We start from the raw sequence: 22,245 nt of genomic DNA, 5'->3' as shown, positions 1-22,245 counted from the left end.
AAAGGCTACCCACTCCAGTATTCTGGCCTGGAGAATTCCATGGACTGTGTAGTCCATGGGGTCGCAGAGAATCACGACTGAGTGACTTTCAGTTTCACTTTTTTTCATGAAAATAGTTAGGAAGCTAGTTAGAATAATTTTAGAGCTGGTCTGGGTTATGTGATAACGAGAATGAAGAGAGATTGAGCGCACCTATGCTCTGCCGAAACCCGCGCATCACTGTTAACCTTCTGCCAGAACACCCTTCTGGATCCACCTCCGTTCCTTCTGTTCTCTGTGCCTTAGTGTGACGGTCACCTTCTTGCAGAGCGGACTCTTGTGGTCAGTCAGGCTGCAGGCCTCCAACTCTCATAACTGACTTGTACCCTGCAGAGTGTAGTTCTGTTTCCCTTACACTAATGTACACATTACTTGGACTGAAACTTTGAGTGTCTCCAAGCTCTGCGGTCGTGTATGTCCGTAGTTGGTTAGTATGGCACTCCTGTGTGGAGTTTTACCAACACAGCTCCCAGAAGTTCCTAGGACTCTTCCATTTCTTAGGTAGCACTCTCTGTAGTACATACACTCAAGACAGGAAAAAAAAAAAACAAAACGTTTTGTGAAAAGAGCCTTGAAAGATCTCATTTCTAGCCCCAGCAATGCTTTGCCCTGGTGGTGTGACCTTCCGAAACCTCAGCTTTCTTTGTTGTAAGATGAGAGGTCGAGGTCGGCGACCTCCAAGGTCTTGCCTGGCACCATCCCATTCTGAGAAGGATGACTTTTGTCACAAAGTGTAGTTTGCTTTGCACTGGTAGCAAAAACATCACATGTGCAACTTATTATCATTGTCTTTTGATTTTTAAAAAATGTCCTTGCGTCTCACGCGGGCAGACGTCCCTGGCTTATCAGATACGCGGTTGTGTCCTGTCACTCAGTTCCTGGGGACAGCACATCGTGTGGCTACAGGCTCCGTGCTAATAGTCAGGATGATATGTTCTGCTTGCTGTGACTTTTTTGCGGTTTCTGGGGGGGAAATACAGATGCTTTTCAATTATTCTAAGGGAATTTTGATTAACCCCCTGGGTAGAGTTCTGTGTACCACCTGCCATGGAGAAGCGAGTTTTATTGAACAGGAGGTATAGAGTTGAATTGTTCATATTTGTTTTCTTTCTGGTGCCTATAGTATTTCAAGCTAAAGCATTTTAATAAATATTTAATAAATATCTGTCTAAAATAGGTCAAAACTATTAGAAACTAAACCTCTTTTGTTATTCAGTTTCAAATCAAAGTTCGTTTGATTCTAAGTGGAATTTCCAAAGTAAAGGCTCATGTTTTTCTTTTATGTATGTAAAAAGTAGTTATTTTTGACTGCAGTAGTCAGCATCCTGCTTACTACTTAATTCTAATATTTGCCCTTAGAAGCAGTTTCCTTACATTTATTGCAACATTGCTATTTTTGTTGCTGTTTTTGCAGATGTTTTGCATTTTTACTGTTTTCTTCTCCTGATCCATTTTTTACCTTTTGCCTCTGGCCAAAATACAGGTGCTTGATTTACAGAGAATTTTCAAATGGCTGCCTCTGAAGTTTTAAGAAAACAAACCAGTTTTATTAGGATATAATTCCCATTCCATGCAATTCACCCACGGTTCCAAGAGTACAATTGAGTATGTTTTAGTCTATTCACAGAGCTGTACACCCCTCACCGTAATCAGTTTTAGAGTATTTTCATCACCCCCCAAAAGAAACCCCAAATCCATTAGCAGTCGCTGCCTGTTTTCTTTTCTTTCACCCCTTGCCAGCCACTAACCTACTCTCTGTCTCTGTGTATTCACCCATCCTGGGAATTACATATAAACAAAGCCATACAACGTGTGATCTGTTCTGACTGGCTGCTTTCACTTAGCACCTTTTCAAAGATTTGCCCATGTCGTAGCATCAGCCCTTCATTCATCTTTGCCAAATAATATTCCATTCTATGGACATACCACATTTTTTCCTTCAGAATGGCCATCTACTTGCTTGTCTTTTGAGCTATTATTCATGATGCCATTATGAACAATCCTTTGTATGTGTGTTTTGTGTGAATGCACGTTCTCATTTTTCTTTAGTGTATACCTCCAAGTGGGACTTCTGGGTTATGTAGCAATTCTGTCTTAAGGTTTTGAGGATCTGCCAGTCTTCTCTAAAGCCATTATACCATTTTACATTCCCCTCAGCGCTTAATCAAACATTATATAGTTTCTCTACATTCTTGCCAACAGGCTTCCCTGGTAGCTCAGACGGTAAAGCGTCTGCCTACAGTGTGGGAGACCTGGGTTCAATCCCTGGGTCGGGAAGATCCTCTGGAGAAGGAAATGACAACCCACTCCAGTATTCATACCTGGAAAATCCCATGGACCGTGGAGCGTGGTGGACTACAGTCCATGGCATGGGGTTGTAAAGAGTCGGACACAACTGAGCATCTTCACTTTCACTTGCCAACATGTGTCACTATCTTTTTTTTCTTGAAGTGTAATTGACGTATAATGGTATACTAGTTTCAGATGTACAACATAATGATTCAATTTTTGCATTGTTTTTGATCACCACAGTAAGTCTAGTTAACATCTAATGTCTTTTAGGTTCTAGCCACCTAGTAGGTATGCGGACAGGACTCCTTTTTTTCTTTTTGAGTTTTTAAATTCTTTATTTTATATTGACGTATATCCGAGCAACTATGTTGTGGTAGTTTCAGGTGGACAGCAAAGGGACTCAGCCAGACATACACATGCATTGATTCTCCCCCAAACTTCCCTCCCATCCAGGCTGCCACATAACACTGATTAGAGTTCCGTGCGTTATACAGTAGATCTTTGTTGGTTATCCCTTTTAAATATAGCAGTGTATACACGTCAATCCCAAACTCCCTAACCATCCCTTACCCACCGGCAACCATAAGTTCGTTCTCTAAGTCTGTGAGTCTACAGGACTCATCTAAATAGGATTCCTCCTTCTCCCTAGCACTTATGGTAAATGCAAAAGTATCCAAAACTGTGTATTAGTTGTTTTATTAAAACAAATTTAACCCTAACAAAACAACAAAGCATATACATTTTAATTATTGTATATTTTCTATTACATTGTTATCTCTTCCTCAAATACAATGTTTTTATATTAAGCAGTTCCTTTTATTTCCCTAGGCTTTTTTTTTTTTAATGGCAGCACATACTGTGCAGGAAGGTCGTTACATAAAGAGAAGAAAAAAGAATAATCAGCATCGAAGAGAAAGTTAATGCTGTTCGTATAATTTTTTAATAGGCACCTTGTACTGTTTTGAGATTTAAACCAACTAATCATGTTTTGTGCACATTCCTGGGCCGTCCCCTCTGGTTGCCTGTGAACTAATGTTTTGCTTCAGAAACGCAGATAGTGAAAATATTTGTCAAAGCTTCAAATACCAGTGTTTTAATTCTTTAGTCATTTAGGTATTAATCCTGTTCTGTAGACCACCTACGTGTGTTTGTAAGGGCTGTAATAACTGACACTGTATTTAATTAGCACTAATATTGTGTAGAAGGAAAAACATATTAAGTATCTTTCCAAGTCACTAGTTCAAAATTATCAGAAGCTTGGAGGAAAAAGTCCTTGTCTAGGTTGCACTGATATTTTGCATCACATCACTGAGTCACTCAGTCGTGTCTTGACACTTTGTGACCCCATGGACTGCAGCCCATCAGGCTCCTCTGTCGATGGGATTTCCCAAGCAAGAATACTGGAAGGGAGCGGGTAGCCATTCTCTTCTTGAGGGGAATCTTCCCAACCCAAGGATCGAACCCATGTCTTGTGTCTCTTGCATTGGCAGGCGGATTCTTTACCATTGTGTCACCTGGGAATAACCGTGGAAATTTGTGATCCATTTCCAAATTCATTCATTCCTTCATTCACTTAACAAGATTTTGTTGAGTGCTATTATATGCCAACCCGTGCCCTAGGTGCTGGGGACATGCACCAGTTTCAATAGGACAGAAACAGAATCGCAAGTAGGTGGCGACCGACTGGCACACACAGTGTAGTAAGTGAAGACTGGTGCGCCCACAAAGTCAGGCTTTCGTGGCTTTTCATAGCGAAGCTGGAGGAGACCAAGGCACCTCTCAGAGGGCCCTGTTGGAGGGGGGGCAGGAAAGTCACATAAGGGGGGATGAAGCCTTTGGACTCTGGTGTTTGGCTTTCTTTTCTCCCTTCATAACGTTAAGAGCCATTTTTCATTCTCTTAAGTTACTTTCCCCAAGTGTAACGATCTTGCTTCCTTGCTTGAATTTCATGTTGGATTCTGTACTTATCACTTCACTTATGTGTATCCTTTCTGTTTGTACACAGAAAGTAATTTATGTGTTGATAATGAGGGAGGTTATACATGTGCCCAGGGAGGAGGTATATCGGGAATTGCATGTGCATGCTCAGTCATGTCCTGACCCAGGTCTCGAACCCACATCTCCCACATTGCAGCCAGGATCCTGGAGTGGGTAGCCGTTCCCTTCTCCAGGGGATCTTCCTGACCCAGGGATTGAACCCAGATCTCCCACATTGCAGGCAGATTCCTTACCGTCTGAGCCACCATGGAGGCCCAGAGAGCACTTGTCCCACTGAGCCAGCCAGGAGTTGAACTTGGAATCTTCTGATGGGTAGTCAGATGCATTACCCATTGTGCCACTGGCCCTGAGACTGGATTCGATACTTATTACTTCAGTTATGTGTATCCCTTCAGTTTGTACACAGAAAGTGATTTACAAGTTGATAATGAGGGAGGTTGAACATGTGTCCAGGGAGGGGTATACAGGAAACTGCACGTGTGTGCTTAGTCGTGTCCTGACCCAGGTAATGAGCCCATGCCTCCCACATGCAGGTGGATTCTTTACTGCTGAGCTACCAGGGAATATCTTTTGCATAATTTTGCTTAAAGCTAAAAAAAAAGGTGTTCTAAAAAATAAAGGCTATTTTTTAAAATGCAATGTACAGGTTAGTGATTGAGAACACATACACCTCTATAGGGTACCTACGATTTTGAGTCAGGCAGATACTTATTGATTGGCTATTCTAACTTTGCTTACTAATGCTCTCTAAGACCAGTTTCTTGGTCTGTAAAATAAGAGTAATAACAGCATCTACCTTATTGGCTATTATGAGAATTACACGAGAGAATGCATGCCGGCTGGGCTTCCTCGGTGGCTCAGCGGTAAAGAATCCACCTGCAACGCAGGAGACTTGGGAGATGTAAGTTCAGTCTGTGGGTTGGAAGACCCCCTGGAGGAGGAAATGGCAACCCAGTCCAGTATTCTTGCCTGGAGAATCCCCTGGACAGAGGAGCCTGGTGGGTTACAGTCCATGGGGTTGCAATGAGTTGGACATGACTAAGCAACTAACACTTTCACTCACTTTCATTCTATTGATATAACAAGCTCTTCTATTTAAAAGACCAGTGTAAGAACAAGTGTATTTTACTTTACACTAATTTAGAGTTAAGTCATACTATTTTTAAAGCTATATGTACCATACATGCTGTTTGTCATTTATTATCTAACGTATCTAATAGTGGAGTTAGCAAAAAAGCAACTAAATTATCCAAAGGTGACTTTGTACTATCCTCCTGCTTGGCTTACTCAACACCCCTGAAGGTCAGCAAGAGAGAAATTTGGCCCAGACTGGTCTTTTCCTACATTCATCACTTAAAAAGGGGGGAAAAAAAAAAGAATTGGGGAGAACAGGCCATCTTTTACTTTTATAATTTTTAATCCATCATTAAAAGTACAACTTGCTTTATGATCTAAAGAAATATCATCTAAGTCTTTATATTAGGAACAAAAGTGAGCCTTTCAGAAAAAAAGGAGCAGGGCTTAATCTGCATTAGCCCTTTGATGTATTTCTAGATTTTACAAAGCTTCCCGTCGTTCCCAGCCACACTGAGACAGACCTAGTCACATGTCCGGCAACGCCGTGTTCTGTCTCCTCAGCATGTGCTGAGCTGGAGACGCTGCCTGTGAGTGGCTGGGGCTGGACTGTTGCACCCGGGCCGTGTTAGCACAGGGGTGGCCCCAGTTCTTCTCCAGGCAATCGTTCTTTTTTAAAAAAAGATTTTATTTTATGTTGGAGTATAGTTGATTAAAGGCAAAGATTTTTAAGTTAATGATTGGTTCGGAAAAATAAACGGTATCACCCTTTTATTCTTCTTTTGAATATTTCTTTAAGATGTAACTGTTATTGGTATATCTTGGGGGCTTTATTGATAAGTGGGAAAATGCCAGCTGAAAAAAAGGCATGTTCATCTGTAGTTTTGAAATAGGAAATGTAGTAGATAAGTTTTGCCTTTAAATTTAAAAGATCCTATATTTTGAATTGTTGCCATTTTTTTGTCCCTCCATTTCATCATTTCTGTAACGTGGTTTTATGTTAGAGGTTGCTGAACTTTATGTAACAATTTCTTTTTGTTTGGTTTTCTTCTGTGATTTTCTTCCTCATGTTTAATCTTATTAAAAAATTTTGTTGGAGTAGAGTTGATTTCCAACATTGTTGTAGTTTTGGGTGTATGCAAGGTGAATCAGTTATATGTATATCCACTCTTTTTTTTTAGATTCTTTTCCCATATAGGCCATTTCAAAGTATTGAGTAGAGTTCCCTGTGCTGTACAGTAGGCCCTTATTAGTTACCTATTTTATATTTATAACAGCTGCTTGTGTTGTGATGGTGATGGGTTGGTGTGTTTTTAATACCCTTTCTATTGATCAGCATCATTGCCAGAAGTGGCGCTTGGTGTCAACTAGCTTCATAGATGGGAAGAAAACAGTCCAGGTTTCAGTTTCACAAATGGGAAAAGAAACAAAAAAACAAAACAAAACCTAAAGGGAAAAGGAAGCAATTCGTTAGCAGTGAGCCACTGTGCAGAGGAGGATAACCTGCCTTCAAAGATTTTTGTCTGGAGCACTGTAATATGGTGTTTAATAAATAGTTAACTTCAAAGGGCTCCACTACCAGAGAGCAGGCAGCTTTCCTGCTATTCTTGTTTCTGGCTCAGTTTTACTATAAGTGGCTCACATCCGGTCCTCTGTGGTTTCAGACAGTCATTCGTGTTTATGATCCTAAGGCTGACACTGTAAGAACTGTGGCCCTATTTTAAGTCAAGAGCAAGCACGCAGCGGTCTGCAGGAACTGATCAGGGCTCTCCCAAAGCCCTGACACCTTGACCCATCCTACGGAAAGTGCTCAGGCACTATAAGCCATATGCATGTGACCTTGTCCTCCAAAAATAAACTGCGTTTGCTAAGGAAGGACCAGAAAAACTCATTAAATGTACCCAAAGTTTTTGATGTATTGTGGTCACTCCTCGCTTCTAAACACTGTGTTCAATATCCTTCAGATAAAAGCCTGAGGTTACAAAGATCACTCGAGATGCTTTGAGTTTTTCTTCTTCTTCCTGTGGATATATTGGGCTTGTGTGTAGAACTTGAGGGGCCACTAGTAATATCAGGTTCTTCCAGATATTAGCCGATAGCCGGATGGACTGCAACAATAAGCTACTGGAACTCAGAAAACAGCTATGGTTTTTTTTTTTTCTTCTCTTTTTCATTATAGATTTTAATGCAGTGGGTTATTGGGTCTCCATGGAGCCTGGGTGAATCCTTTTTGAAGAGGCTACCCCAGAGATTCTGTTGACTATCTCTGTATAATCACCACTATGAATTCTTGTTGAGTATGGTTTGGTTTGGCTCATTTTTTTATTGCTTACTATTGACTCAGTGATAGGACCTAGGGCCATCCTAAGAAAGAAAGGCTTGAGACCGTTTCACACTGGCCACTCGTGCTTTGGTGCCTATTTCTTCCTCTCACTCGCTCTATCAGTTCAGAACTAAAGAGACTGCACTGCTCTAAGATCTAGCCATCTGAGCAGAGGGGCAGAGGGGTGAAGGGGAAAGGGAGTGAGTGAGCATGTGGAAGGGAGAAACTGCCCCATCCCGTTGCACTGACACTAGCAGAAAGGGTTTAAGGACTGGGCCCGGTTTCTGCATCAACCTCATTGTTCTTTAAAGCACTGGCTGATGGAGTCATCTCTTTCTGTTCCATCCTTTGTATCCTTGAGTCTTTACCCAGAACCAGCTCACTGACTACAGCCATGAAATTAAAAGACGCTTGCTCCTTGGAAGAAAAGCTGTGATAAACCTAGACAGAACATTAAAAAGTAGAGACATCACTTTGCTGACAGAAGTCTGCAGAGTCAGAGCTATAGTTTTTCCAGTAGTCAGTTATGGATGTGAAATTTGGACCACAAAGAAAGCTGAGCATCGAAGAATTGATGTTTTTGAACTGTGGTGCTAGAGAAGCCTCTTGAGAGTCCCTTGGACAGCAAAGAGATCAAACCAGTCAGTCTTAAAGGAAATCAATCCTAAATGTGCATTGGAAGGACTGATGCTAAAGCTGAAACTCCAGCATGATGCGAAGAGTCAGCTCAATGGAAAGGACCCTGATCCTGGGAAAGATTGAAGGCAGGAGGAGAGGGGGTGATAGAAGACCCCCTGGCATCATTGACTCAATGGACATGAGTTTGAGCAAACTCTGGGAGATAGAGGAGGACAGGGAAGCCTGGCGTGTTGCAGTGCATGGGGTTGCAAAGAATCACACACGACGTAGTGACCAAACAGCAGCAGAGCCACTGAGGGAGGCGGGGTGCTCTGTCGGTTTCCAGTTGTCTCCTGAGACCCATGCTGAACTTGGACACAGATAACCGCGCTACAGATCTTCACATCCTGGGTTCAAGCATGTCTGGTTTAGGTGTTCCATGGGTCAGTGCCTTCAGAGGAGCAGTTCACACCAGTGGCCAGCATGCGTAATTTGTAATAGGAGCTTCTCCAAGAGAATTAGACTCCTTTTCAATCTGGAAATCCCAGTGCCAGGAATTCAGCCTCAGAAGTTGTTTTAGTTAGGTTTTTTTGCTTGCAGGAGATTCACGTTTCTTAAACTTAGCACCAGGGAATGTGGACAGAGGCCTTTGGAAAAGGCCAGTCGCCCAGGCCCCGGGGAATGCATTAGCTGGTAGTTTTCTGGGTCTGCTGGCTTAGATCATCTTCATCCTAATAGTATAATCTTGAGCACTGGCCCATGTTGAGCACACCACAGATCTGAGGCGTTTTGGATTGCCTTCTCTTTTCTTCTTCCCATGAGGTGAGCCTCAGTACTGATTATTGTTCACTTTTGAAATGAAGGACTTGAGATGCACAGGCATCGGGTCACCATCCAGGGTCACACAGCCAGTACCAGAAGCAGGACTCGGCCCAAGGGCTGTCTGATGGCACAGCTGGGCCCAGAGGCCCGTTACAAGCAGCTCCGGGATGGTCTCGCTCTGGGCACCACGGTTAATGTGACAGTGCCCCCGCCCAGGTCTGCCGCCACCCACCCCTGGCTTTGCCTTCCTCTGCTGGCTACAGTTTCTGCATATGGTAGGAGGACCCCAGTCTCACAGCCTCATCAGCATCTCTAGGCCATGCTTTCCCTGGAAGCTGCCTCATTCCTGAGAGCGGGAGGCTCTGACTGGTCCATCTCATCTTTTCTCACCTAGATGTTTGGTGGATTGCTGGGTCATCCAAGGTTTGCTGCCCTCTAATCCCATCAGTCAGTACCAGGGACAGGAAGTGGGGCTACACAAGGCCGTGGACTACCGCTTAGGAGGACTCTGATGGGAAAGGTCCCAAGATTGAAGCCCACCCTGAGGACTGATGGGATGCGTTCCCAAAGATAGTTGTCTGTGATATTTATGTTAGCACAATCTTTGGAGACTACCAGACCGTCCATCAGCAGGGTGACTAACAGGATTACGATATTCCATGTGGTAGGACACTAATATGTAGCCATTAAAATTATGAGCAGGTCAGTGTTTACTAACATGGAAAGATGCTATATGAACTATAGAGTGACATGAGAAAATAAGGTTAAAATGGCACGTGCTGGGAACTTCCCCCACGCTCCAGTGGTTAAGACTCTTTACTTTCACTGCCAAGGGCCCGGGTTTGGGGTCTTCCAGGTCAGGGAACTAAGATCCCACATGCCAAAAAAAAGAAAGAAAAGTCATTTTGGATATTATTTTGTTTTAAAAACCCAAACTTGGAAGATTGAATCCAGGAATATTAAGAGTAATTTGGGTAGACTTTTCATCATGCTCTTTTGGTAACATTTAGTGTTTTTTTGTTTTTTTTTTCAATAATGAACATATATTGCTTATAAGTGCAGTATGTTTGACAAACATATCAAGGTACAGTGAAAAGTAGCTGAAATGAAAAATATTGAAACAATGAAAATAAGACAGGCCACAAACTACAAATAATTACATTTACTCATATAATAGACAAGTTAAGGGGGCATAACTATGTGAACTTAGTTAAAAAGCAGTGTAATTACTAAGGAGATAAAAGGAGAAAACCACATTTCTTTAATATAGTAACACTCCAGGTTTCTGGAAGTATTTCACCATGGATTTTTTTCCCCACTGGGAATAATTGGGAAAAAAACTTGAGAATTGCTGGTTGAGGTGTCATTAAGTTCATGACTTTATTGACTTTTACGTATTATAGAATTCTCAGAATTTCATTTGGCTGATCTATGTGTGTGTAGGACAGTTTTTACCAAGCAATGTAAATAGTAGTAGCACTCCAAAAAAAGGTATTCTATTTCAGATAAATTTGGGAAGGGCTAGGTTCAGTTAAATAATGTTTTTTCTTTTACTTCAGGACTTCTCAGTCGTCATTAAACTGATATCCATTTTGACTCTCCAAGAGGAAATACGGAAGGTAGTATTTCTCAGACGTATTTTGACCACTGAGTCCTTTTATTCACTAGGTGTGTATTAGCCGTTACTAAAACTGGTTTTGTAGAAAATACGGGAGATGCTACCTTGGGACCTTTTAAATTAGGACTTGAAGGAAGCAGGATGGCAGAGAAGACTGAGAACAGAAATAATAGCTGAAACTCCAGTGATTAGAGAGGAGATCCCTTTCCCATCAAAAATAAACAGATAAATAGAAAAATCCCCAAACCCCCATAAAACTGTAATCTTATGGGTGATACAGTAGCAGGACTTAGAGGAGCTTGTCTCAGTTAGAATAACCTGTGTTCTCTATAGTATACTGCTATAAGCTGTTGTTGAGTTACTAAGTTGTGTCTGACTCTGCAACCCCATGGACTGCAGCATGCCAGCCTTCCCTGTTCTTCACTGTCTCTGGGAGGCTGCTCAAACTCATGTCCATCCAACTATCCCATCCTCTGTAGGAATTATATATTATAGAATGGAATTATATATAACACATTGAAATGTTTCAAATATGTAGGTATTTAAACTATAATTAGTACTTAAAATATATATTATATAGCCTTACTAATAATTCTGTAGATTTTTAAGAATACTTTAAAGAAATAATAACTCTGACTTGAGATTTTGAAGTTTTGCGTGGGGTCTCTCTTGGAGATTCACAGTGTACATTAGTATTTTTAAGTCGAGAAGTACCATAGTAAAGAGGCCTGTTCCCCAGATTTTCCCAAATCTGTTTTACACAGGTGACTTCCTTATCCCCATATTTAATTTTTTTCACATACCTATTAACAAGCCCTAAAAGGTAGTGTTCCTTGGGATACCTTTGGGAGGCACTGCTCCAGATCAGGGGCAACGGACAGCCTCACCACTTACTTTTGTGAATAAAGTTTTATTGGAACACAGTCACAGCCATTCATATATGTTTTCTTTGTGGCTGCTTTCACATTGTGGCAAGAGCTTAGTTATGACATGCAAAGCCTAAAATATTTACTGTCTATCTGGCCCTTTATAGAAAAAGCATGCCCATCTCTGCCCTAGATAATTAATTGTAGGTAGTTACGTGTGCAAATTAATTTTACCCTCTCTGTTTTGTACCACTAGCGTTAATACATGCAATTAAAAATTTAATATAGGTAAATGTATATGTGTTAAGTCACTTCAGTCATGTCCAACTCTTTGCAACCCTATGAACTATCGCTTGCCAGGCTCCTCTGTCCATGGGATTCTCCGGGCAAGAATTCTGGAGTGGGTTGCCATTTCCTCCTCCAGGGGATCTTCCCAACCCAGGAATTGAACCTGCGTCTCTTGTATCTCCTGCATTGGCAGGCGGGCTCTTTACCACTAGCACCATCTGGGAAGCCCATTAAAAATCGAATATAGGTATATGTATGTGTGTGCATATGTGTATATATTTTAAAATATTGTAAGACATCTTATCAACTAACAGTGTTAACCAAGAATGAGTAGAAAGGCCAGCCAAACTTGTTCATTATGTTTTTTGTGTCAAAACAAAATGCACTGGACAATCAAGAAGATAATTTTGTGTAGGCAGTTGTAAAAGGGAGAGGTTATTGATAAGGTTATCAATGAGGAATGTCTCAGAGGAAAGGGAGGGCCCTTGTTGTGTAGGGCCAGGTACTCAGGGGGCGTTGAGAGTCTGGTGGGATCCACAAGGCAGAGTGGATGTGAGTTTTGCCTGACTCCCTGGAAGGGAGAGTGGCTCCTTGCCTTAGCCATTTATCAGACACGGGTGGAGGATTCTGTAACTCTTTCTGTTTTCTAGCAACACAGGGCTCTGGGGAAAGTCAGCATTGTCAACTGTCAACCAAGTCAATAAATACCATCCAGTACCCACTTGTATGTAGTTCTGACCCTAAAATGTGGTTTTCTCGTGTTCTATCCAAGGCCTCCTCTGTCTCTTCCTGTATTTTGTTCCATCGCTTCTCTTGCCTATGTCGTAGTCAATACCTTTACGATAAGTCATTGCTTATTGGAATAGAGACAGCAATTATGAATTAGAGCAAAAATCCAACTTTTCTTCAAAAGGAAAGTAGTATCTATGGAATAATATAAAAGGGATTGGTTACATGTCAGTTAGCTGTTTCTGTGATATTACTATCATTTTATCCATCTGTAAAAGTCTTTATAATAAGAAGGACTGCCACAGGCCTGCTTTACTTTTTGAGTCAGTCCCAGACAACAACAGTACAGGTCCCACTCAAGACAATAAGGCAATAAGACCCTCCCACTTTGAAGGGAGATTAGTGCCTTTTGGAACATGTATCATTTGATAAGTCTGTTTGAATGGCTACAGTGATGAGAACCATCATCTGATTACTTTAAACTAGGCACTCTTCTAAACATTTTAAAGTTTCTTTTGAAGTACTCTCTACAGACAATAACATTTACACCTGTGAGTTACAAGTTAATGAATTGTAGTAAATTTATAGAGTTGTGCAGCCGTCACCACAGCCTACTTTTTGGATTTCCATCACCCGAAGTTCCTTTCTGCCCGTTTGCAGCTAATTCCTGATTCCAGCGCCAGCCCCAGGCAATCACTGTAAACATTTTATAGTTATTAACTACTTTACTCCTTGGAGCACTGCTATAAGATGGGTTACTGTCCTTATCTCAGTTTTACTGGTGCGGAAGTGAGACGGAGAGAGCCCAGGCTGTTAGGGGCCAGATCCTCTGAGTCACTACAAACCTGGGCTCATGTACAACAGAATCAGCTGGAGAGCTTGTTAGAGCTTGGACAGCTGGGCCCACCTGAGAATCCCTGGTTCTTTATAGGTGGGGTGAGGCCCGCAAATCTGTCTTTCCAACAAGTTCTCACTGATAATGCTGGTCAGGGGATCCTATTTTGATATACAATCTCAGACAACTTGGAAAAATTGCCACTCTTGCTTGCGATGGGTCTGTTTTGTATTCTTGGTGAGCAAATATTGCTCATTCTAGGGCAAGGAAATGTACGTCATGAGACTGAATTATCATCATAACCACTAAATTCCATCTGAAAAGTGATGTTTGCCGTCACCTTTAATGTGGCATGAAGACTGGTTTTGTATGGGCGCGCCATATCTGTCCATCATTTTGTAACTTGTAATTGGAATGAGTTAACATCATGTGACTCAGCTGTTGCCATCTCTGCCCTTTAAAAAGCAGACAGCTATTCACAGCAACAAGAAGCAGAGCCAAACTTTGTTCTCATGTCTCCAGTCACAGGCAAAAATGTAAAGGATAATTTACCCAAATAGAAGAAAAATAAAAGAATTAAAAAAAGACTGAAAGGCAAGTACTGACTCACTGCAGACAGCTGCAAAATGTTGCCCTTGGGATAGAGGTTAGCTGAATTGTGCAATAATGGCCAGAGCTCACACTCTTAATAACTTTTTCTTAGCCCTCGAGAAAGTGCCTCCATTTAATGTGAGATGCTTGGCAGAAGGTGCTGCTGTTTATCGGTTGGCTCAGCGGGGAGGCCCAGATTGAAAGCTCTCTGTTTGTACAAACTCATTTGCATTTGTAATGCTTTTTATTTTAAATCACCTCCAAATGTAAATATTTTGGTATCTTTTTCTGTATTTTTCTTTTAATAAAATGGTTTTAGTGACTATGAGTCCACGTAAAGGTGAGTCCGGTGGCTTTCCATCTGCCCCTCCCCCAAGAGACAAAATGGAAGCCGTAGATGATGCCAGAGAGATGCGGAAGTAGCAGCCATCGAAGGACCCAGCAGAGGTCAGCCAGAGGTCCCGTTTCAGAAGCTTTTCAGAACGCAGGAGAAGAGTCACTGAAAAAGAGGTTCATTTGCTTGGAGAGGTGGTGGTCTGATATGTTTCTTAACGAAAAGTCAGCCGTTTGCTGCTCCGCGGTAACTGCTCCAGTTGACTGTCCTTTTTCTAGACTGCAAAGAACAGTGGAGTCGGTGGAAGGGTGTCTGCTGGCCCACGTGGCAGAGGGCATGACAGAAGTGGCCCTAGGACGGCCCCCTTGAACTTCTGACCATGGTGGGGGGCCCACCCGGCCTTCTGGGATGTCCAGAGGCCTCACGCCTGGCTGGACACAGGGTGGGTACCAGCCGTGCCACACCGCCAGCCAGCGCCTGTCCGGAGCCGGTTGACTCGAAATGGCCCTTTTAGAGCCTTCAGGATCCCATCAGCTCCTCTGAACGGAGCCTTTCTCAGTACATTTGCGCCACAGACCAAGAGGGGAACCGGGCTTCTTAAGGCTAATGCTCACCTTAATCAAATCCGCCACCCTTACTGACACTGTTCTCTAGGCAGGTGGGTTTACTTGACACACAGCAAGCCAAATGCTGAGACGCCCAGGTTGGCAGCCCAGAAAGAGCTAATTCACAAGGCAGCCAAGCGAGAAGATGGGAGAGCAAGTCTCAGATCCATTTCCCTCGTGACCCCATGGACTGTAGCCCGCCAGGCTCCTCTCTCCATGGGATTCACAGGCAAGACTACTGGAGTGGGTGGCCATGCCCTCCTCCAGGGGATCTTCCCGACCCAGGGATCGAACCCACATCTCTTATGTCTCCTGCATTGGCAGGAGGGTTCTTTACCACTAGCGCCACCTAGAAAGCCCCAAATGCGAAGAGGTGGGATATTTATGGGATAAGCAGGGTAGTCTTAGGCATGGGGAGAGGTGAAGTGAATCCAGGTTCCTGTAGAACAACTGGGCTTCCTGAAGCTGGGAAAGTATGCAATCAAAGAGAGGAGGGAAAAAGAAAGAAAAAATAAAGCAAGTGTTTTCAGCAAAGGCAGTTTACAAGCAGAGGGGTTTTAAGAAGCTCTTCTGCTGTCTACTGCTCTGCAAGACAAGCTCGAGTCCCTGTGAGCCTTCGGTCTCTGTGAACTCTGTGGGCGTGGTTTCAGGACCCCGACCCCAGAGGTCTCACACTCCCAGGGTGACTTGAGAAAGCCCTTGTGGTCCCAGTTTGGGTATATAGAACCAGCTCAAATAAAGACTGAAGAAGTGGTCATCCACACCTGTGCATACCCCAGCCTTCTTGGCATGAGTGTGGCTTGAGTATCACGGGATGTTAACGTTCTTCCATCTTTTAGGCAGTCCTGTGCCTGGCGACTGCTATTCTCCTCCCCAGCCCTCCCCCCGCCACTTGGTGGCTTTCAGTTTCTCTTTAAAGTAGACTTTTTTTTTTCCCTCCCATTCTTAAAAACGGCTCTATTTTATATTGGAGTATAGCCAGTTAGCAATATTGTCATAGTTTCAGTGCACAGCAAAGCGACTCAGCCATGCCTACACACGTATCCATTCTCCCCCAAACTCCCCTCCCAGCCAGGCTGCCACATCGCATTGAGCAGCGTTCCCTGTGCTGTAGGGTAGGTCTCTGTTGGTTCTGTATTTTAAATACAGCAGTGTGTACATGTCCCTCCCAAATCCTAAGGGATAGTTAGGGAGTTTGAAATCAAAGTGGACTTTAGGATGAGAATCAGCTCTGAGCCATCCAGCTGTAGAGAGCAGTGGCAGATAAGAAAGCAAACATGAAAGGTTTCTGAAAGAGGAGTAGGTAATATGACGCCAAGCTTGACTCTCCAGCACTCCATCCTTCTCCCAGAACGTTGTCCCTTCCAGGACGGCATTCAACACGAACTTTCCTGAGAGGTGGATAGCTCAAGATGCCAACCTAGGCAACCTTGACTCTAGATTCGAAATTCCTTCTGTGCATTACAGCATTGATGCTTTCGAGCTGCAGCGCTGGAAAAGACTCTTGAGAATCTCTTGGACTGCAAGGAGATCAAACTAGTCAGTCCTAAAGGAAATCAACACTGAATATTCATTGAAAGGACTGACGCTGAAGCTGAAACTCCACTACTTTGGCCACCTGATATGAGGAACCAACTCATTGGAAAAGACCCTGATCCTAGGAAAGCTTGAGGGCAGAAGGAGAAGGGGACGACAGAGGATGAGATGGTTGGATGGCATCATCGACTCAGTGAACACAAGTTTGAGCAAACTCCTGGAGATAGTGAAGGACAGGGAAGCCTGCAGAGTCGGACACAACTGAGCGACTGAAAAACAACAACATTACAGATACTTCTAGCCTGACCTACTGCTGCTGAACGTTTCTGCTTGGTCAGCTGGCCTCCTAATGATCCCATGACAGGCTTTTCTCTCCTGGCTCTTCCACACCTGAATCGTAGCATCCCTGTCCAGGAAAGCTCACTGCTACCTCTGCCCTGCAGTGGAATTCTTTTACTCTAAGGCTTACCACAAGTCTTATCTTCTCTATGTTAGTCTTTGTCTGACTCCCATAGGTGCTTTCCTCTGAAATTCTGTATATTTAAGAATATTTCATTTTCTTAACACACAGACCCAGAGCAGTTTGCTCTAAGGGGTGCCTCGGCCAGGGACAGTTTTACCCTGGGGACATGTGGCAATGTCTGGAGATGGTCTTGACTGTCATACCGCTGGGAGAGGGTGCTGTGACATGGTGGGTAGAGGCCAGCCTGAGAAACCTGACCTTCAGTGTTCCTAGATCTAACCTACGTGACATAAGAATTTCTATCCTTGGAGTATTTGAAGAGGAGATCTCAGGTATATTTGAATATACTCAGTGGTGAAATGCTCCCTGCTTTGCAAGGCCACCCATTCTGTTGTGGGGGAGCTCCACTGGAAATCGTTTCCTTGTGTCGGGTTGAAGTCTGTCTTCTGGGGCTGGGCCAATGAATGGATTCCTTTCCCTTCGTGGGGTGTTTGCAGAGTGCTCCCGTGTGACTCCTGGCAGTTCCCACGTGCGTCCCTCCCTGGTCCGACGACTTAGCTCTGCAGGTGCACCTACCCCAAATGTCAGGGTGAACCTGCAGACGGCAGACGCGACGTCTCACTCTTCTGTTTCACAGCCCAGTAGCTAGTACAGCTCATCTTGTGATAGAAAATGCTAACTCTCTGCAATGACCAGCCCCGTAGAGTTGGTGCCGCTGCTGGCAGAGAGCATCCAGAAGGTATACGAGTTGTAATCGTGGTGCAGCTCATTGTCCCTTATATTTTGTAGGGTAGTTGTAGGATGGTTGCCTTTAAAGCAGAGATGGGGTTTTTACTTGGTAAAGCCTATGAGAAGAATATTTGTTTGTAAAGTAGGTGGATAGCGCAGCATTTTTTGTGTGGTGTTCTTGCTTCTCATTCATGATTACATTATAAAGAAACTATCTTTTACTGCTCTGCTGTCCAGTTTGTTGGGTTAATTTGGGAGATAGTGTCAGTGACCTGGAATTGTGCCAACTTCCAATTAGCACTCTGTATAACCACTGATTTCACTTTAAAAGTAATTACTGCAGATTTTCTCATCAACCCTGAATGTATTAATAGCATGTACTTTTCTAATCCCGTGTTTTATTCTCATCTAAAAGGAAAGTTTTCTTTAGGTTTTTGTACTGTAAAATGTTTTCAGCTTACCTTGATATAATCTAAGACTTAGGGGAGAGTTGCAAAAATAGTAGAAAGAATGTTCATATAATTTCATCAGTTTCTCAAATGCTAACATTTTATTGTGAGTGCTGTATTGTGTTTTCTCACCCTGTCTGTATGATTGTTTTTCTCTGAGCCAGTTCAGTAAGTTGCTAACAATACTTAAGTGTGTATTTTCTAATGAGAAGATGACTATTGCCTTTTACAGTCACACGGCAGGAAATTAACATTGAAAAAGTATGATTGGCTGACCTACAAGCCTTTCAGATTTTTCTAGTTTTCCTACTGATGTCTTTTATAGCAAGAGAAGAAAAATATTTTTTATTTCCTGCTCCAGGATCTAATTGAGACCACACTGCATTTAGTTTTCATGTCCTTCCGTCTCCTTAGTCTAGAAGAGTTCCTCAGTCTTTCTTTGTCTTTGACGACCTTTACATTTTTAAAGACAGACCGTTCATTTTGTCAGATGTCCCTCAATTTGGATTTGCCCGGCATTTCCCCATCGTCACACTGAGTTGCCCGTTTGGGGCAGAGGCAGCACAGAAGAGACGCCGCACTCTTTTCAGTGCATTATATCACGAGGAGGGGTGGGTTTCTGCTTTCCCCATTCCTGGCGCCATTGCACTGGTGACTTGGGTAAGGTGGCGTCTGGTTTCTCCACTTACGTAAAGTTACTGCTTTCCTTTTTCTATTTATCTGGTAAAGGAGCTAGACCCCTATCCTGGTCACTTCAATGTGATATGGTAGATAAGACAGGCAGATGGCCAGGGTGCTCTTGGAGCCTGTACGTGGAATTCGGGGAAGGCACCTGAGTTTATGACACCTTGACTAAGCCTTAAGGAAGGATTATGGGTCAGGCGAGCAAAGGGAAGTGGGGAGAATATTCTAGAAGGGTGTATTACCACAAACACAGTAATGGAGCTATGAAGCTGCATAGTATATTCCGAAATCTGCAACAGTCGGAAGCTTGAGTCCTCGGTTTGAATTCTCAAATCGTGGAATTCCCAGGAGGGAAACTGAGGGCTCAAGGTCTCATGGGGAGCTGGAGGCAGAGGCCATGCTCTTTGTCAGAATTTGTGGGGTCTCTTTGCCTCAGAATTTCATAGCTGTCCCTCCCCTAATCCAAAAACATCAGAAAAGTGGGACATTGAGGGCAGGGGAGGAATCAGAGTACTTGGTAGTCACAGAAGTTGTATCATTAGGATACACAATTTATATTTATTGTACTGAAAGTTGGTTTTCTTTTCATGGTGAAAGTACAAGTCGCTTAGTTGTGTCCAACTCTTTGCGACCCTATAGACTACACAGTCCATGGACTTCTCCAGGCCAGAATACTGGAGTGGGTAGCCATTCCCTTCTCCAGGGGATCTTCCCAACCCAGGGACTGAACCCAGGTCTCCCACATTGCAGGCGGATTCTTTACCAGCTGAGCCACAAGGGAATTCCAAGAATACTGGCGTGGGTAGCCTATCTCTTCTCCAGCATTTCTTTTCATAGAAGAGAAATATTATCTTTGCGAAGAGTTGTCCCTATTTTCTTTCCTTTTTTGAATGTCAAAATTAATGAAAATAGAAAGATGAAAAATTGTGCAAATGAAACAAAAGACCTGATGTTAGCTTAGAAGTTTATATTGAGAAGCCTGCTATTCTTTAGCTTGAATAAGTAGTTAAAATTGTGGAATGGGAATGCATTGTAACCTCTTCTCTGCTGCTGCTGCTGCTAAGTCACTTCAGTCGTGTCTGACTCTGTGCGACCCCATAGACGGCAGCCCACCAGGCTCCCCCGTCCCTGGGATTCTCCAGGCAAGAACACTGGAGTGGGTAACCTCTTCTCTGACACTCAGTCAATTCAGTTTTTTAATTTTAGTGGCAAAATACACTGCCTTACCTAGGCATGAGGTAGCAGATACAGTCAGAGTGGCCAGGACTTTTCCAGAATCCGGTCAACAAGCTGACTTGCCAAGAGTGTTCAAATTAAATTCATGCCAAGACACTTCCTCTGTTTCCCTGATCAATGAGGTCATCTCTGCAAGTTGAACATTAGTGATTCTGTTGGCAAGAAAAAGAGTATGAACCTCTGTCTAAATTTCAGCGATATCTGGGCAGAAATGTTTTCAGATGAATTCCTTGAGGTTTCCAGGACCCCTTAAATTTCTCTATAAGGGAAATCGTTGGGTTTGAGGTTAGTGTAATCTCTTTCTTTGGTGCTAAAACTTTTCCTAGTTAGTGCTTTTTGCCTCCTGCCCACATGGAGTCATGTATAGCTCGACCAAAAGGATTATAGAGTCTTTTCTTTTTTCCTTTACAGAATTGAGTGTCTTCTGTGTTCCAGACTATGATCTCTAGCTTGTGGGGGTTTTTACTCTCTGTCAGAGAAGACACAGAAAAGAGAACAGGCCAGCCACCAATCAGCAGCATCCATACTCACAACTAGAGAGCCTTGAAAGAAAAGCTGTACACAGTTCATGTGGCCAAATATATTCTGTTTAAAATATTGAGTTAAAATTCACATAACATAAAATTAACCATTTTAAAATGTACTGTTCTGTGATGTTTAGCACATGAACAGTGATGTCATCTCTGTCTATTCCCAGTTTTCATTACCTAGAAGAGTGCCCTGTACCCTCTAAGCAATCATTCCTCATTTTGCTGTCTCCCTAGCCTCTGATAAAAAGAAGAAAAGTGTTAGTCACTCAGTTGTGTCCCACTCTTTGCAACCCCATGGACTGTAGCCTGCCAGGCTCCTCTGTCCATGGGATTTCCCAGGTTAGAATACTAGAGTGGATTGTCATTTCCTTCTCCAGGGGATTTTCCTGACCCAGGAATTGAACCTGGGTCTCCTGCATCACAGGCAGATTCTTTACCAGCTGAACCACCAGGGAAGCCCAGATTCTGATAACCACTGGTGTACTTTCTGTCTCTGGGTTTCCCCATTCTACAGGCCCTATATAAAGGGAATCATATAATATGTGACTTGTGTTTAGTTTCTTTCCTGTAGCCTAGTATTCTTTCTAGTTCATCTGTCATGCGATATATCAGCACTCCATTCCTATTCAGTTCAGTTCAGTCTCTCAGTCATGTCCAACTCTGCGACTCCATGAACCGCAGCACACCAGGCCTCCCTGTCCATCACCAACTCCCAGAGTTTACCCAAACTCATGTCCATTGAGTCTGTGATGCCATCCAACCATCTCATCCTCTGTCGTCCCGTTCTCCTCCTGCCTTCAATCTTTCCCAACATAAGGGTCTTTTCAAATGAGTCAGCTCTTTGCATCAGGTGGCCAAAATATTGGAGTTTCAGCTTCAACATCAGACCTTCCAATGAACACCCAGGACTGATTTCCTTTAGGATGGACTGGTTGGATCTCCTTTTCACAGCTGAATAATACTCTATTTCTGACTGTATTGTTTCAGATCAGATCAGTCGCTCAGTCGTGTCCGACTCTTTGTGACCCCATGAATCACAGCATGCCGGGCCTCCCTGTCCATCACCAACTCCCAGAGTTCACTCAGACTCACGTCCATCGAGTCAGTGATGCTATCCAGCCATCTCATCCTCTATTGTCCCCTTCCCCTCTTGCCCCCAATCCCTCCCAGCATCAGAGTCTTTTCCACTGAGTCAACTCTTCGCATGAGGTGGCCACACTACTGGAGTTTCAGCTTTAGCATCATTCCTTCCAAAGAAATCCCAGGGCTGAACTCCTTCAGAATGGACTGGTTGGATCTCCTTGCAGTCCAAGGGACTCTCAAGAGTCTTCTCCAACACCACAGTTCAAAAGCATCAATTCTTCGGCGCTCAGCCTTCTTCACAGTCCAACTCTCACATCCATACATGACCACAGGAAAAACCATAGCCTTGACTAGACGAACCTTTGTTGGCAAAGTAATGTCTCTGCTTTTGAATATGCTATCTAGGTTGGTCATAACTTTCCTTCCAAGGAGTGAGCGTCTTTTAATTTCATGGCTGCAGTCACCATATGCAGTGATTTTGAAGCCCCCCAAAATAAAATCTG

The 22,245-nt window shown here is 43.2% G+C and overlaps 1 protein-coding gene and 1 non-coding gene across 2 annotated transcripts in view; one reads left to right on the top strand and one right to left on the bottom strand.

The window, feature by feature from the left end:
* Nucleotides 1-22,245, top strand: part of PCCA (propionyl CoA carboxylase, alpha polypeptide) — a 363,293-nt gene that overhangs the window by 306,988 nt on the left and 34,060 nt on the right. The gene's annotated exons all lie outside the window — the stretch shown is intronic.
* TRNAG-ACC lies at nucleotides 4,604-4,676 on the bottom strand. Its single transcript has one exon. It is a non-coding gene; the product is annotated as a tRNA-Gly (tRNA).

The sequence above is a fragment of the Bison bison genome, unplaced genomic scaffold (assembly GCF_000754665.1).
Source record: "Bison bison bison isolate TAMUID 2011002044 unplaced genomic scaffold, Bison_UMD1.0 scf7180017864527, whole genome shotgun sequence".
NCBI classification, from domain to species: Eukaryota; Metazoa; Chordata; class Mammalia; order Artiodactyla; family Bovidae; genus Bison; species Bison bison.
Note: the sequence above shows the minus strand (reverse complement) of the source record. Positions and strands in the feature narration are given on the sequence as shown.